Source organism: Rhinatrema bivittatum, chromosome 10, assembly GCF_901001135.1.
Source record: "Rhinatrema bivittatum chromosome 10, aRhiBiv1.1, whole genome shotgun sequence".
NCBI classification, from domain to species: domain Eukaryota; kingdom Metazoa; phylum Chordata; class Amphibia; order Gymnophiona; family Rhinatrematidae; genus Rhinatrema; species Rhinatrema bivittatum.
The window spans coordinates 105,204,024-105,219,711 of NC_042624.1; the positions used below are offsets into that span (position 1 = coordinate 105,204,024).

The window sequence follows — 15,688 nt, forward strand, 5'->3', positions numbered from 1 at the left end:
CAGCAAAAGTACGCCAATTCGCGTGGTTTGAAAATCTACCCCACAACTATTATCTCATGCTTTCTGTGCATGAGTCTTAGAGGCAGAACTTCTGCGCCTAACTCATGTTTTGCGCGCAAGACTCTTAGGAGCACAATTTATGCTCCTAATTTTTCAGCGTAAAACTTATGCTCTTACTTCATGTTTTTTTGTGCACAACTTTTATGAGTGGAAATCTTGCTGGTAGATTTTTAAAAATCGGGGGTAGATTTGTGCGCGCCAAGTTGCGCGCATAAATCTACGCCCGCGCATAATTCTTAAAATCCAGGCCATATAGTTTTAAAATGTTAATTTAGGGGTAGATTTTATAAAACAGCGCGAGCGCGTACTTTTGTAGCCGCGCGTATCTGCTAAAATCCTGGATCGGCGCACGCAAGGCTGCCGATTTTGGGCAGCCGGCACACGCCGAGCCGCGCAGCCTACCTCCGTTCCCTCCGAGGCCGCTCCGAAATCGGAGCGGCCTCGGAGGGAACTCGCTTTCGCCCTCCCCTCACCTTCCCCTCCCTTCCTCTATCTAACCCACCCCCCCCCGGCCCTATCTAAACCCCCCCCCCACACCTTTGTCGGGGGATTTACGCCTCCCGGAGGGAGAAGTAAATCCCCGCGCGCCAGCGGGCCGCTAGCGTGCCGAGACGCGACCTGGGTGCGGTTCCGGAGGGCGCGGCCACGCCCCCGGACCGCCCCGGGCCGAAACCACGCCCCCGGGCCCGCCCCCAAAACGCCGCGCCAACCGGCCCCGCTCCTGACACGCCCCCCTCGAAAAACCCCGGGACTTACGCAAGTCCCGGGGCTCTGCGCGTGCCGGCAGGCCTATGGAAAATAGGTCTGCCGGCATGCGCAAGGCCCTGCTCACGTAAATCCGGGCGGATTTACGCGAGCAGGGCTTTTAAAATCCGCCCCTCAGTGTTGAACACGCTGAGTTACTGGAGGACTAAACTCTGCATAAATCTGTCCAAAATGATCCCGTTAATCATCTTTCCTTCACTGGCAGTGGTAACCTGCAGAGGGAAATGTCCGGACAGGCTGAGGAAGAGAAGTGCAAAGAGAGGACACTTCCATTAACTGCAGTCAAGGAAAGAGGAGGGGCAGAAACAGAAAGAACTAAATGGCAATGTCCATGCAATGAAAACAAAAAAACAAAAAAGTTAAAAGTAGATGAAAGAGCATTTACGGACTGCTGTTCATTTCTGGTGGAGCCTGTCATTACAGACCTCTAATGATAGGTTTGGTAAACATAACACAACATAACCTCTGGATCAGGTGGAGCTCGAATGCAAAATACACAAACATATTCAGGATTGAATTTAACACTGAATCATCTGTAAATCAGCTGTGTTTTCTGCAAATGGGTATCAAGAGTGTTATTTTCATGCAGTGATGTGCTGCCGAGTTCCTATTCCGTGGGGCAGGGGGAGGGGGTTGCTCTCACCATCTCCCCTCCATGTGGAAAGATGCACTATTTTTTTTTTCACCATTGGCCAAGGCGCTCCTGAGAGCTGCCGGGCACCCTCTCCAGCGCATAAATACATTTTTGTACTCATACCGGACAAATGCACGCAGTCACAAGACAGATGTCTTTAGCATTTGGTCAAGTGAAATAAAAGCACCCGTTGCCATTGTATAAGGCAGGGACTGCGAAAACAAACACGTGTTATCAGTTTTTATTTTATTTTTCCTGGGAATTTCATAGAAACATAGAAGTGACGGCAGAAGAAGACCAAACGGCCCATCCAGTCTGCCCAGCAAGCTTTCAATGTTATAACACAAGAAAAGTCAGTGAAAAATGGATTTTCCACTGATTTATCTCCTGGATGTTATAACAAAGTCATTTTTCCACAGATTTTATTTTTTTTTATTATAGCATCGAAATTCCCAGGAAAAATAAAATAAAAACTGAAAATGAAGGTCCCTAAGCGTACCCCTCAAAGTTTTCAAAGCAGATTTATGCGCATAGGCCCACTTTGAAAAGTCAGGCTAAAGTCTGTGAGTATTTGTTAGCCTTTCGGGCGGATTTTAAAAGCCCTGCTCGCGTAAATCCGCCCGGATTTACGCGAGCAGGGCCTTGCGCGCCTATTTTCCATAGGCCGCCGGCGCGTGCAGAGCCCCGGGACTCGCGTAGGTCCCGGGGTTTTTGGAAGGGGGCGTGTCAGGGGGCGGGACCCGATGACGCGGCGTTTCGGGGGTGTGGTCCAGGCCTTCGGACCAGCCCCTGGGTCGGAGCACGGCGCGCCAGCAGTCCGCTGGCGCGCGTAGATTTACGTCTGCTTCTCGCAGGCGAAAATCTACGGACAAAGGTAAGGGGGGGTTTAGATAGGGCCGGGGAGGGGTGGGTTAGGTAGAGGAAGTGAGGGGAAGGTGAGGGGAGGGCAAAAGAGAGTTCCCTCCGAGGCCGCTCTGATTTCGGAGCGGCCTCGGAGGGAACGGAGACAGGCTGCGCGGCTCGGCGCGCGCCGGCTGCCCAAAATCAGCAGCCTTGCGCGCGCCGATCCAGGATTTTAGAAGATACGCGCGGCTACGCGCGTATCTTCTAAAATCCAGCGTACTTTTGTTTGCGCCTGGTGCGCAAACAAAAGTACGCGAACGCGCTTTTTTTAAAAAATCTACCCCTTAGACTTTATCCCTGCGCAGGACACTAAAAACTACCCTCCTCTCCTTGTTTGTAGGAAAAAGGCTTAGTACACAGCGCCCATTGGGTCTTATCCAATAAAGGATTTTCTATAGGCATAGAATGAAGGAAAAGTCTTTTATGAATAAAGCTCTGTGTGCTGTGTTACCATTAGTCTTTGGTATCAAAAAACCTTCTCATGCATGTTGGGAGATCCATTGGAGGTATCAATTGCTGGATGAAGCTGTTTCAGTCTGTACAATTTCCTCTGGCCTTGTAACAGAAGCCACTGATCTCCTGTTAAATTATCACTTTCAGTGCATTCATATTTCCAAGATCAATGTCAGATAACACTAAATTCCACACAGTATTGCAGAAAAGTGCCTTCTGATTAGGTGTGGAAAAGAAGTGCGCAAAGTTATGAGTGCACCCATATGTACTTGGGCAATGATATCATTAAGCATCTCCACCTAACATGCAATTTTTCTATAAACCACATATACATTGGCTTGATCTACCTTGGTATCTCCTCATGAAATTTAGAAGGCATTTAGAAGAAACATTAAAAAAAAAAAACCAGATTATTTCAGATTTGTGCAGCTATCAAGCAGCTTGTGATTTATTTATTTACGGACATTTGATATTCTGCCTTTTTCCAAAGTTGGTCTTCAGGTGGAGTACAATAAAATTTAAATTAGCGGAGGCATTTGAGTGGCTCACAATCAGTCAGAATGCGCCATTAAAGTAGTGATGGGATCTGTCACGGGAAACCCATTTGTGAAGTTTGAGACCCAGTGGAGCCCATGCTGTGTATAACCCAATCCCTCAATGGGAGTTCAGGTAAATGGGACTGAGGAAGAGGGTCTCAGAGGAAAAGCCTGGGTGAAAAGCCATGCATTTGCTTTTTTTTTTTTTCTTTTCTGAATTTAAGGTAGCCTGGCGGCAGGCACAGGGGTTAGTGGTAGTTTGTTCCAAATTTTTAGTGGATAGATGAAAGCGCAGAGTCTCGTGCAGGACAATCTGGCCATGGTCGGCAAAGGAGAGCCATTTGGGAAGATCGGAGTTCCCTTGAGGGCGTGTAACGGGAGAGAAGTTGGGCGAAGTATTCGGGAGTCCTTCCATTCAAGCGTTTGATGACAATGCAGAAAGTTCTGAATTGTATCCTGCTGTCTGCTGGGAGCCAGTGAAGTTGGCATAGAATAGGCTTGATGCGATACTGATCATACTTAAGTTGTGTTATCTATAACACATTACTTTCAGAATAAGTAAGTAAAGCAACTCTTTAGGTATTTAAGGATCTCAATTTCTATTTCCTGTACCTATAAACTATAAGCAGTTACATTTTTTTTTATGGCAGTAAGTGATAACCGTAGTTATAGGGACATATAAGGTCCCTTTAACCTTTCTATACTCTCTGTGAAAACTTACAATAATTCTAATTGTCATCTTATTCCACACACTTACCTTTACGATGACAGAATTACTGCTGAGGATGTGCTGAAAAGGACTCCACAAGCATTTATCACTGAGGAATGACTAGAGAATTCAATGCCTTCGGGAAAAGAGTCAAAGTATACGATCTTGGAAATGAGACATGACATGGTCAGATTCTTCAGATTTGTAGGAATAAATTATTAACATGTAATGGTTGACCTGAAAATTTAGAAGCTCTTTAACCACAATAAAGATTAACAACACTTTCCTCCGCTTAGTCCAGTCTCGAATAAAGTAGTGTGGCTTCCAAGTTAGTCCACTTGGATAGGTAGAAATAAAAGTCAACACACAAGTTGTAAGTGAGTACTGTTTTACAGGAGAAAATGCATTCATGTCTAACTTTTGAGAATTGTACTCTCTTTATCAGTGCACTGATCTGATAGAAAAAGGACAACTCCCGAATACTAATCACAAATGCATTCAAATAGTCCAGTAGCCTCCAACTTGTTTGATGACTTTTATTTCTACTCCACTGAGTCCAAAATTCCTGGTTTTTATGGAAAGTAGTTTATTAGCATATCACACAATATTTAAGCCACTTTGACAGAAAATAGTGAGGGCGAAGATATAGCAAACTTTAGCTCTAAGGCAAAAATTGTTTCATATTTGTCAATGAAAATAGATCATACATCGAACAAAAAATTATGGGTTAAATATACATCAATCTCTTATATAAACACCACAAATAAGATGTATAGCAAATATCATGTCTCATTCATTCTCATATAAAATAATTATATTAAATTTTATTATATCCAAAAATGCTTATTTGAAGTACACTTGCTGTTGTGCCGGTGAAGCGCGCGCCAGCAGTTGGCTGGCACGTGCAAGTTGCTTCTGCTCCAACGGAGCATTAAGCAACAAAACAAAAAAAAGTAAAGGTAGGAGAAAGGGTTTAGGGGGTGGGGAGGAGAGGAGAGGAGAGGGGAAGAAAGAGAGAGTATGGGTAGGGGATAGGGAACAGACTGGGAGGGAACTAGGGGAGGCCCGATTGCGTTGCCACGTGTAATAATTGCCCCCCCCTCTGCACGCGCGGCCCGCACATGCACGCGCGTGGATTATAAAATCCCACACGCAAGTGCGCATGGCCATGGGATTTTATGGCATGTGCGCACCGGCGCGCACTTGTTATAAAATCGGTGCATCCGTATGTGCATGCCGGGAAGCGCGCACACCTTTTAAAATCTACCCCAATGCCTGCAAATGATATACCAGTTCTCAAAGGGAACGTTACCACCTCCAATCTAACTCTATCCCACAAATGCCCCTACCCTCTATGAAAATGCGGGTAAAAGTAGATGTGTTATGGAAAAACTCATCTACTTTTACTTAGATACAGGATGGACAATTTCCAAATAGTCGTTTTACCCAAGTCAATAGCCTTTTACACCTGGAGCAGTAATACAGTTATGCTCTGTAGAGAGTCCAACCCCAATTGTCTACTTATAACAAAGCATTGTACATTTTTTAACACATGGAGCCTCAAGGGAACGGCTTGAAACACCATATCTTTCCTCACTATGCAAGACACGGCTAAGGGGATTCTTCATCATTCCTGCCAAACTTTTCCATATTTATTTTGCAGCCTGTAGCTATTTCATTTTTGTTTTTCCAAAGGCTAATACAGACCATGCAAGCTAAAGACCATGGAAAATATTATAATCTGCAGCGAAACTTGAGGACTGAAGGGGAAGCTTTAGAATGCAAAGGCAAGGCATACTGCAATGACTTCTAGTAAGCAACAAGAACTATCTACGCTTTGCAAGTTTGGGCAAAGTATGGGCTAGGTCAGAAGTTCAGTGGTATACATGCTCAAAACCCTCACATTATGTGCTCTCCTCGCATGAAGGATGAGTCATTTTCATCCGAGTGTGTTGTTTCTAAGCTTTTTATTTTATTCTCGTCTGTAAGTAATAAGAGTTGCATTTTTAGAGATGCAACAACAAATGTCACAGAACAAATTGAGGATGATGTGATTTTATGGATCAACAGTTTGAGAACATTAATACTAAAAAAAAACAAAAAACAAAAAACCCACCCTCCAAAGAATCAGTAGGGGTTTTGTTTTAGTTTTTTTAAAAGAAGTGAAATTTTGTCAGGTTTGCATTGGACCATCAGTCCAGGAGTTCTTTTCTGGCTCAGCTCTTTGACTACAAAAATACTTTGGTTCTGAAACTTTAGTATCTGAATGCCCAACATGATGGGATGACCTCAAAGACCTAACATGGAGGCTAACCATCAAAAATCTCTGCGGGGTTCCATATACCTGTGTATATGACCACATGGAGATCTACTAAAGTATTTTATAATTTGTGCATATCAGGTACATGCAAATTATAAAATAGGTGTATAACTACCCCCTAACCTACATGTGTGTGTTTCCTTACAGGCAAATCTCTGTAAAGTATTGAAAGCGTGTACTTTTCCTACCTTATGGTGGTTCCTACCTTATGGACTCTATAACAGGTACCATCAAGCTGGGGCAAGATAATATAGTACAAAATTTCATCTTTGTGAGACTTTCCTCACTTCAAATGATGTCAAATCTTCACCGAGGTGTACTGTGCTGTTCATACATCTCACTCTACATGTAAAACTGGCCCCTAAACCCTAAACCACCACCACCACCTCACCTCACGCTATTAGATGGTCCTCCTATAGAGATATAAATAGTTGCACACTGTGAGGGTCTCCCCAGAGGCTCCCTCTCTCTCTCTCCCTCCCTCCCTCTCCTCCCCTCTCTCCCAAGCCCAGAAATGACCAAAATGCAATTCTAAAAATGTATCGCAAATTGCGTTACAGGCATATAGTGTTAGTGTGCCAGCCCCAGCAGACCCGCAGCTCAGCCCCCTCACCTCTTTCAAAGTGACCCAGCACCTGGTCCCTCGTCTCTGGCGGCTGTGTGCCGCCAGCTCCGTCCTCGGGCCACCCCTGGGGCCTCCGGCTCTGCTGCAGCTCCTGATGCTCCACGTCGGGCCTCTCCATGTGGTCCACAGAGAGACGCCATCCCGACCAGCACCGCGCCCCTCCCTAGGCGCGCGCGCGCACGCACAGCTAGTCCTTAAATAGGGCCCGTGGTGGGAACCTGGCTACGGCCCCGGATGATGACATCGGCTGAGCTCCAGGACATAAGCCCAGGCTCTGCTCTCTCAAATTGCCTTTGCAACAGGTCCCCTCGCTAGTCGAGTACTCGTTGCTTCTTCGGTTTCTTTTATTTATTTATTTATTTAAAAACTTTTCTATACCATCGCTAAGTTATATACCCTCGCAACGGTTTACAAATAGGCACATAGACTAAGGTTAGTAAATCTAGGATATCGTACATTCTAACAGGTGCCAATAAAGTTCGGTTACAATTAAATAAATAAAATCGTTATTTGTGTAATGTTGGTCAAGTCCAGGTGTATTATTGAGTTACTATCTCTTTGAGATATTACTTCTTAAATGTAGGATTGAGTAAATTCATTCTCATCTGCATTACCCTGTACTTTCATTCTCTACCCTCCACACTCTTTAGTGAAGGCTTTTTTAAAGAGCCATGTTTTTAAATTTTTCTTAAAAGTTTTGAGATTATTCTGTAATCTGAGTTCAGGGGGCATCGTGTTCCATAGTATGGGCCCAGTTCCTGGTTCCCGATCCTGATTGCCTTTGTTCCTGTTTTCTTGTTCCTGTGTTTCTGTACCTTCGTCTCTCCTTCGGATTGCTAACCTGGTTTGACCTCTGCATTGCCTGACTACTCCATTGCCTCTCTCCAGTCCCGGACCTCTGCATTGCCTGACTACTCCGTTGCCTCTCTCCAGCCCCGGACCTCTGCATTGCCTGACTACTCCATTGCTTCTCGCCAGCCCCAGACCTCTGAATTGCCTGACTAGCCTCTCTCCAACCCTGGACCTCTGCATCGCTTGACTACGCCATTGCTTCTCTCCAGCCCTGGACTTCTGCTTCATCTGACCATCCTTTGACTCTCTCCTCATCTAGACCACAGCCTTGCTTGCCACTGCTTCCAGACTGCCACCAGTCCTGATCCCAGCTTGCTTCAAGATGCCTCTTCAGCCTTTATCCTGGACGTGGCTCATTCAGGCTTCGGCCTGCTCTTGCTCGGGCGCCCTCTGATAGACTGTGTTCCTATTGGCGCCTGGGTCTCTGGGACTCCACCTCGTCCAGGCCAGACTGATACCTATACACTAGTTGCTGCCTCTGGGCTGACCTTGATCCACCCATCGACGACCACTGACTGAGGCCACCTAAGTCCAGCTGGCCCCGGCACTCAAAGGTTCAACCCACGGGGAACGAGGGCTGGTATTGGTGAAGTGCCAGCCGGCCTCCGTCCATCAGCCCTCTCTGCCTGCTGATGGTGGGGACCCGTAGGATCCCTCCTATGGGTAGCGTCAAACCCACATCGGCCCAAGGGTCCACCTCTGGCACAACATATAGCACAGCTTAACACCAGGAAAAAGGGTGTGGTTAAAACCATGCAATAGCATGCATTATGCTATCACACAGAGTGATATTGCCCTTCATTTTCATAAATCCCACCCAAACTCCTCCCTGATCTCACCCCTTCCAAAAATTTGCATTTGTGCCATGCGCTACTGTTATTATCGCATGCATTATGCTATTATTGTGTGCGCTAATGCCATAACACATTTTGATGAATGACCCTATCTGTTCTTAAAGGTTTAAATAATTTACAACAAGTAGGCATTTTTCTGTGGAACAAAAATTTAAGATTCAGGGGTCATGGTATGAGATTGGGAGATGGTAGAATCAAAATTAATGAAAGTAACTTTTTTTTTAGCTAAAAGGTGGTAAATGCATAGAATAGTAGGGATGTGCTTTTGTCAGTCATTTGTTTCATTTGTTTTGCGGTACGCACACACTGTGCAGACATAGTACACACATAAAAACTTACACGTATGTGCATAACATGAAATGAATGCAATGAATGACCAACGAATGCACATCCTTATAGAATAGCCTCCTAATGGATGTGATGGAGGCAATAGCAACATTAAAACTTTAGAAAGCGAGGAGTACATTATTTTAGGAAGGTATGAGTAGGAAGACAAATATGTTCAATCCTGTACTGGCAAACAAACTCAAAAGTGCCATATGTTCTAACTAAAATTATATGTATGGCAGGGAAATTACTTGGCTTTTTTTTTTAAAGGATGAAAGTGCGAAATTCTTAGAGATGTTGAATTTCAATCTATCTTGGGGTTCGGCTTATGCTCCGTTTAATCTTGTCCTCTTGTCTTGATGCATGGTTCTCTGGATTCTCTGCAGATGTGTTTAACATACAACACAAATATGTGGAAAAGCCAAAAAAATAATCATGAGCCTTGACAAAAGAAAAATCTATTGCAAGCGATAAGAAGACTAGCCTTCACAAAGTCCAAATGCAAATTAAATGCTCATTCTCAAATTAGCCCTGTGATTATTTATAACTTTTTAAGCATGCTTTAAAAAGATTCAGTATTTTTTTTAACTTTTTTTTTTTTTTTAGATCTATCATTAAGCAATTTCCAGCAATAATAATTGCTTCAACTTTTCAACAGCACTGGTACAATGCATTTGAAACTTCAAGTATAAGTGTGTATGTTACCATTAAAGTTTAGTGAACACCCAAGATAGGTTTTACATTCTTAGTTTTAATCACAAGCAGGGTGTGTTACAATAAAGGAAGAACGCTTTGAGAGGGGAAGCAATAATTGAAATTGTTTTAGAAGAGCTTGAAAAGTGATTTGCTTGGGGTTCCTGTGACAGAGAGGGAGGCTGGGAAGGTTGATTATCTAATCTCACCACATGGGGATTTTTTTATATGCAGTTATGAATTAATAGATTGCTTATTCCTTGACTGAAGTGCACACTGATATAGCCCTTAACTATAAATAGTACAAATACCCTATCCCAGAGTGTGTATTATTTTCCCCCGCAGTCACCTGAGTGCACCATGATTATTTTACTTAGCCCCAACTCATAAATCTTTAAAGAAAACATGTGGGATTCATTTATCATTCGCTGTCTTGAATTCTCCACCAGGTCACCTCGCCCTCCCCGTCTCGCTCACCCTTCATTCCTCTCCCCTTCCTCTGGCCCCTGCTACCCTCTCTTCATTCTTTGAAATCATAGTGGAGAAAATTGCCCATCATCTCTCTTCCTCGAAACTCACTACTTGTTCGTTTGATCAAATTCCCACCGAGCTCCTCATTGCTCTGATTTTATCGAACATACGATTTATCAAATCAGAAGAAACTAAACTAAACTAAACTCTGTTTCCTCTGCAGTCATCCCTTCCATCTGTCACATTGTGAATCTATCATTTTCCACTGCAACTGTTTCTGCTGCCTTCAAACATGCTGTGATCTCAACACTCACCGAAATACCTTCACTGGGCCCTATCTGCCCTGTTAACTCTTGACCCATCTCATAGAATGTTAGAAACATGACAGCAGACAAAGACCATATAGCCTACCTAGTTTACTAATCCACACTAACTGCTCAGGTCTACAACCCCTACCACTCCTTCAGAGATCCTCTGTGCTTGTCCTGTGCTTACATGAATTCAGATACTGTTCTTGTTTCCACCACTTCCATTGGGAGGCTGTTCCATGCATCCACCACTTTTCTGTAAAGAAATATTTCCTTAGATTACTCCTGAGTCTACTCCTTTTCACCTCTCATTCAGAGCCTCCTTTCCATTAAAAGAGGTCCATCTCCTATGCATTGATACCTTGGAGATATTTAAATGAATGTATCATATCTCCCCTATTCAGCCTTTCCTCTAGAGTATACATGTTTATATCTAAGTCTCTTCCCACACAATTAACAGTGAAGACCAACTCCATCTGGTTTATTTTATCTACTGACCATTCCTCCCCCTTTGCACTCAAGCATATTTCTGGCTTTTGCCCTCAATTTACCCACCTGTTTGGCCACATTGAGATCATCGAGTATGCTAACTCCCAGATCTCACTCTTGTTTCATGCATAAAAGAATTTTCTCCTCTACACTGTACCATTCTCTTGGAGTTTTGTAGCCCAAAAGCATGACTCTGCATTTTTAAGCATTACATCTTAGCTGCCAGATGAAAGACCATTTCTCAAGCTTTGCTAGATCCTGCTTCATGTTTTAACACTTTCCTAAGTGTCTATCCTGTTGCAGATTTTTGTATCATCAACAAAAAGACAAACCTTTCCCTATATACCTTCCTCAATATCGTTTATGAAAATGTTGAATACAAACAGTTCAAGGGCTGATCCCTGTGGCACACCATTAGCTACACCTCGCTCACGGGCCAATTCAGTAAAGTCCGCGCACAGGCCACTCTCTTGTGCGCGCGATTCAGTATGCTAATTAGGCCCGGCGGTAAAACCAGGTAAAAGGAGGCACTAGGGACACTAGCACGTCCCTAGCGCCTCCTTTTGGACCAGAGCGGCGGCTGTCAGCGGTTTGACAGCCGACACTCAATTTTGCTGGCGTCGGTTCTCGAGCCCGCTGACAGCCACGGGCTCGGAAACCGGACGCCGGCAAAATTGAGTGTCCGGTTTTCGACCCGACAGCCGCGGGCCGACTTCAAATTTTTTTTTTTTTACTTTTGGAAAGTTTCGGGACCTCCGACTTAATATCGCCATGATATTAAGTCAGAGGGTGCACAGAAAAGCAGTTTTTACTGCTTTTCTATGCACTTTCCCGGTGCCCTTGTTTTAGGGGCTTGGCTGCACATTTTGTTTTCTAAATCGCATGGGAATACCTAATAGGGCCATCAACATGCATTTGCATGTTGCGGGCGCTATTAGGTTCGGGGGATTGGACGCGCGTTTTCGGCCCCTTACTGAATAAGGGGTAAGGGAAAACGCGAGTCCAATGGCGAGTTAACAGTGCCCTCCGTCGGAGCGCACTGTACTGTATCGGCCCATCAGAGTGCATTCCATTTTCCACTACTCTTCATTGCCTCTCTCTTTCTCAACCAGTTTCTAACCTAGTCAGCCAGTTTAGGGCCCATACCAAGGGTGCTGTCTTTATTTATAAGTCACCTTTGTGGAACTGTGTCAAAGGCCTTACTGAAAAACCACTACACTACATTCAATGCATTCCCCTAATCCAACTCTCTGCTCACCCAGTCAAAGGTATTAATCAGATTTGTCTGACTAAAACCTACCTCTGGTAAAACCATGCTGCCTAGGATTTTGTGGAGAAATGTGGAAAAGAGGATTTACATTCAGACAACATCCAACAAGGCATTGATCTGTGCAGTCTGGGTAAACAAGCATCGGGGTAACTTGCTTGATGCGGCGGTTACTACCCTTAACCATTAAGCCTTATGATTCACCTTTGATGCAACTCCAACATTACTCTTTGCATCAATGACAGGGGATGGCAGGATATTTGAATCAAACAGTTACCAACAAGGGCCCTGAACTTGGTGGTCCATGAATCAGATAAGTATGGGAAAATAAGTGTGGGAGCTTGCTGGGCAGACTGGATGGGCCGATTGGTCTTTTTCTGCCGTCATTTCTATGTTTCTATGTAATCCATTGGATCCCAGAAACTGCACTATCCTTGTTTTAGCTGCAATTCCATTAATTTTCTCACCACAAAGGTCAGACTGACAGACCTGTAGTTCCCAGCCTCCTCCTTATATCCACTTTTTTTGTGAAGAGGAAAAATGTCTGCTTGTCTCCAGTCCTCTGGAACTACTCCCAGCAGTAAAAAAGCATTGAAAAGGTTAACCAGCGGAGATATCAAAACTTCTTTAGGATCCCTTAAAACTCTCAGGTTTATCCCATATGGCCCCATCTCTTTATTTACTTTTAGTTTAGCAAACTTCTCAAGAACATAGTCTTGTTAAAATTGTTTTGAAGTTTACTTTTACTTCTAATCCTATTTCTGTTCATTTTCTGTGCTCCTTTTCCAGGCTTTTCATCAGCAAACACCCAAAGAGAAATATTTATTAAGCATTTCTGCTTTTTGCTCATCAGCCTTAACATATTCTTCCCCTTCACCCCTGAGTCTCACAATACCACTTTTACACTTCCTCCTAACACTTACATATTTAAAAAAGATCTTGTCCCCCTGTTATACCATATTTGCTATTTTTTCTTCCATTTCCATTGGCTCCTATTGTCCAATTATATATCCTTTTTTCAATTGTTCTTGCAAAATTGCAAATTCAAAATTAAACCACTTTCCTTATGTTTCTTTAAAATGTACTGCTCATTATACAACGTGGTACCCATGGTAAATAGCATACACTATTTAGCACTGACTTGCTAAATCCTAAACTTTAATAGCTACCTGGGACCAATTGTTAACCTTTTAATTCACGTGCTATTTAAAGAGCTCAGTTAACAGAATTCATTGGGGGTTACAGATGGAGGAGACATGGCTGCTGTGACAGGAGGAGTTACGGGAGATGTAGAGAAGAGATATTAGAGAGAGACAGAGGGAAAAAGTGAGGGAGGAGAGACACCCACACACACTTGATCACCATATACAAATTTCACATTTATTTAGACAGCGCAGTTATATTTTCAAATGCAAGGTTAATAGTTGGCCTCTGATTTTCAAACACTGTTGTAAACTTCATAGAGTACGTGCAGCTGAAGCACAGCTGATGGCCAGCCCAATTTTGGAGTACAGGACTGGTGGGGGCAAGAGCAATTGGAGATTGTTCCTGTCTCATTTCTACCCTGGGGAACAGGTAAAATAGGGAGTGGGTCAAAGGGACGGGAAGGATGGAGGGGGAGTCTATGGGGGTGGGGACATTTTGTAAAGTTTGCATGCTGGTTTAATTGGCCTGGGGGAGAGATAGGGCTGGCTGCCAGCTTTTAGTGTGTACTCCAATAGCATACACAAAATTCTATTGAAAGGAAATGAAACCCCCCCCACCAACAAAGCAAAAACAAAAATGAAATGAAAAAAAAAAATCCTACTTAATAGGAGAAGTACTAGAGTTGGTTAAATGCTTCCTTCTCCAATGGCTGCAGCTGGCAGAAGGAAGAGAAGAAGAATCCTTGAATTAGCATCTATAACTTTTGTACACTCTCCCTTTCCAAGGGGAATTTAACCTTTCTCTTGCAGAGTTCAAAGGCTTCTGTAGATACAAAACCAATCAAAAACTTAAAAAAAACACCCAACATAATGCTTAAAACACAAAAATAAACAATATCATGCTTTCAAGCAGTGTTTGGGGTGACTATGTTTTTACACATGATAGATATAAAAACAGGCTGGCTAGGAACGTTAGCTGGACAAACTTATGTATCCAATTTAGCTGGGATAGTCAGTGTGTGGATATGCCACTGAATATACCTGGCTATCGTAGACTTAGCCAGATATGTTTATCCAGCTAACTTTAGGACTGGTCTTCGGCTATCCTAAAGTTATCTGACTGATACAGGCCGATACAGTACAGTGCGCTCCAGTGGAGTGCATTGTTAACCCACGATTGGATGCGCGTTTTGGACGTGCTAGCGTTACCCCTTATCCAGTAAGGGGCCGAAAACGCGCGTCCAATCCCCCCGAACCTAAAAACGCCCGCAACATGCAAATGCATGTTGATGGCCCTATTAGGTATTCCCACGTGATTCAGTAAGTAAAATGTGCAGCCAAGCCGCACATTTTACTTTAAGAAATTAGCGCCTACCCAAAGGTAGGTGTTAATTTCTGCTGGCGCTGGGGAAGTGCTTTTCTGTGCAACCTCCAACTTAATATCATGGCGATATTAAGTCGGAGGTCGGAGGTCCCGAAAGTTAAAAAAAAAAAAAAGAAAAAAAACATTTGAAATCGGCCCGCGGCTCGCGGGTTGAAAACCGGACGTTCAATTTTGCCAGCGTCTGGTTTCCGAACCTATGGCTGTCAGCAGGCTTGAGAACCGACGCCGGCAAAATTGAGCGTCGGCTGTCAAACCCACTAACAGCCACCACTCCTGTCCGAAAAGAGGCGCCTCTTTTAACCGCTGGCCCTAATTTAAATAAATTAAATTACTGTATGATGCGATTTTTACTGTATCGGCCCGTATGTTACCTGGATAACACTGAAAATTGGCATTTTTCTGGATAATTTAGCCGGATAACCGACCTTACTCTGGAACACCCCTGCAGCAACTTGGATCTCGAATGCGGGACCTCCATGTTCCAGCTGAACTCCACATACCTAATTTGTTTGTTTCACCTCCCTAACAAATTATATACGAAATAAAATGTTGGATGATACTATGCTTTAATATCTGTTGTTTTCGGTGCAGTGTCACTGTGTTCTCTCTAAAAATTATGGACTGTACTTAAGTCAAAATGTAATTGCTCCAATTTGTATTTTTGCCTTGGAACATGTAAATTTAAAAGCATAGAGGTGAAATTTAAAAGCCCAGCGCCTGCCAAAATCGGGAGATGTGCACACATACATGCACAGCGAAATTTAGATCCTTTTTAAAGACTTGGCTTTTCAAACAAGCCTTCTCCCAAAACCCTTAACAGCCCCCCTTGCTTCTTACTCCCACAGTTACACCTGATTCTATTCTATACTGTACATACACGCTCTATATTACAT

The 15,688-nt window shown here is 43.7% G+C and overlaps 1 protein-coding gene across 1 annotated transcript in view; it reads right to left on the minus strand.

Moving 5' to 3' along the window:
- Positions 1-4,220, minus strand: part of FGGY (FGGY carbohydrate kinase domain containing) — a 340,924-nt gene extending 336,704 nt beyond the window's left edge. The window contains exon 1 of the mRNA XM_029617869.1: positions 4,109-4,220. The gene's annotated coding sequence lies outside the window, so the exon portion shown is untranslated. The remainder of the gene's footprint in view (positions 1-4,108) is intronic.
- Between the last annotated feature and the right edge of the window lie 11,468 nt (positions 4,221-15,688).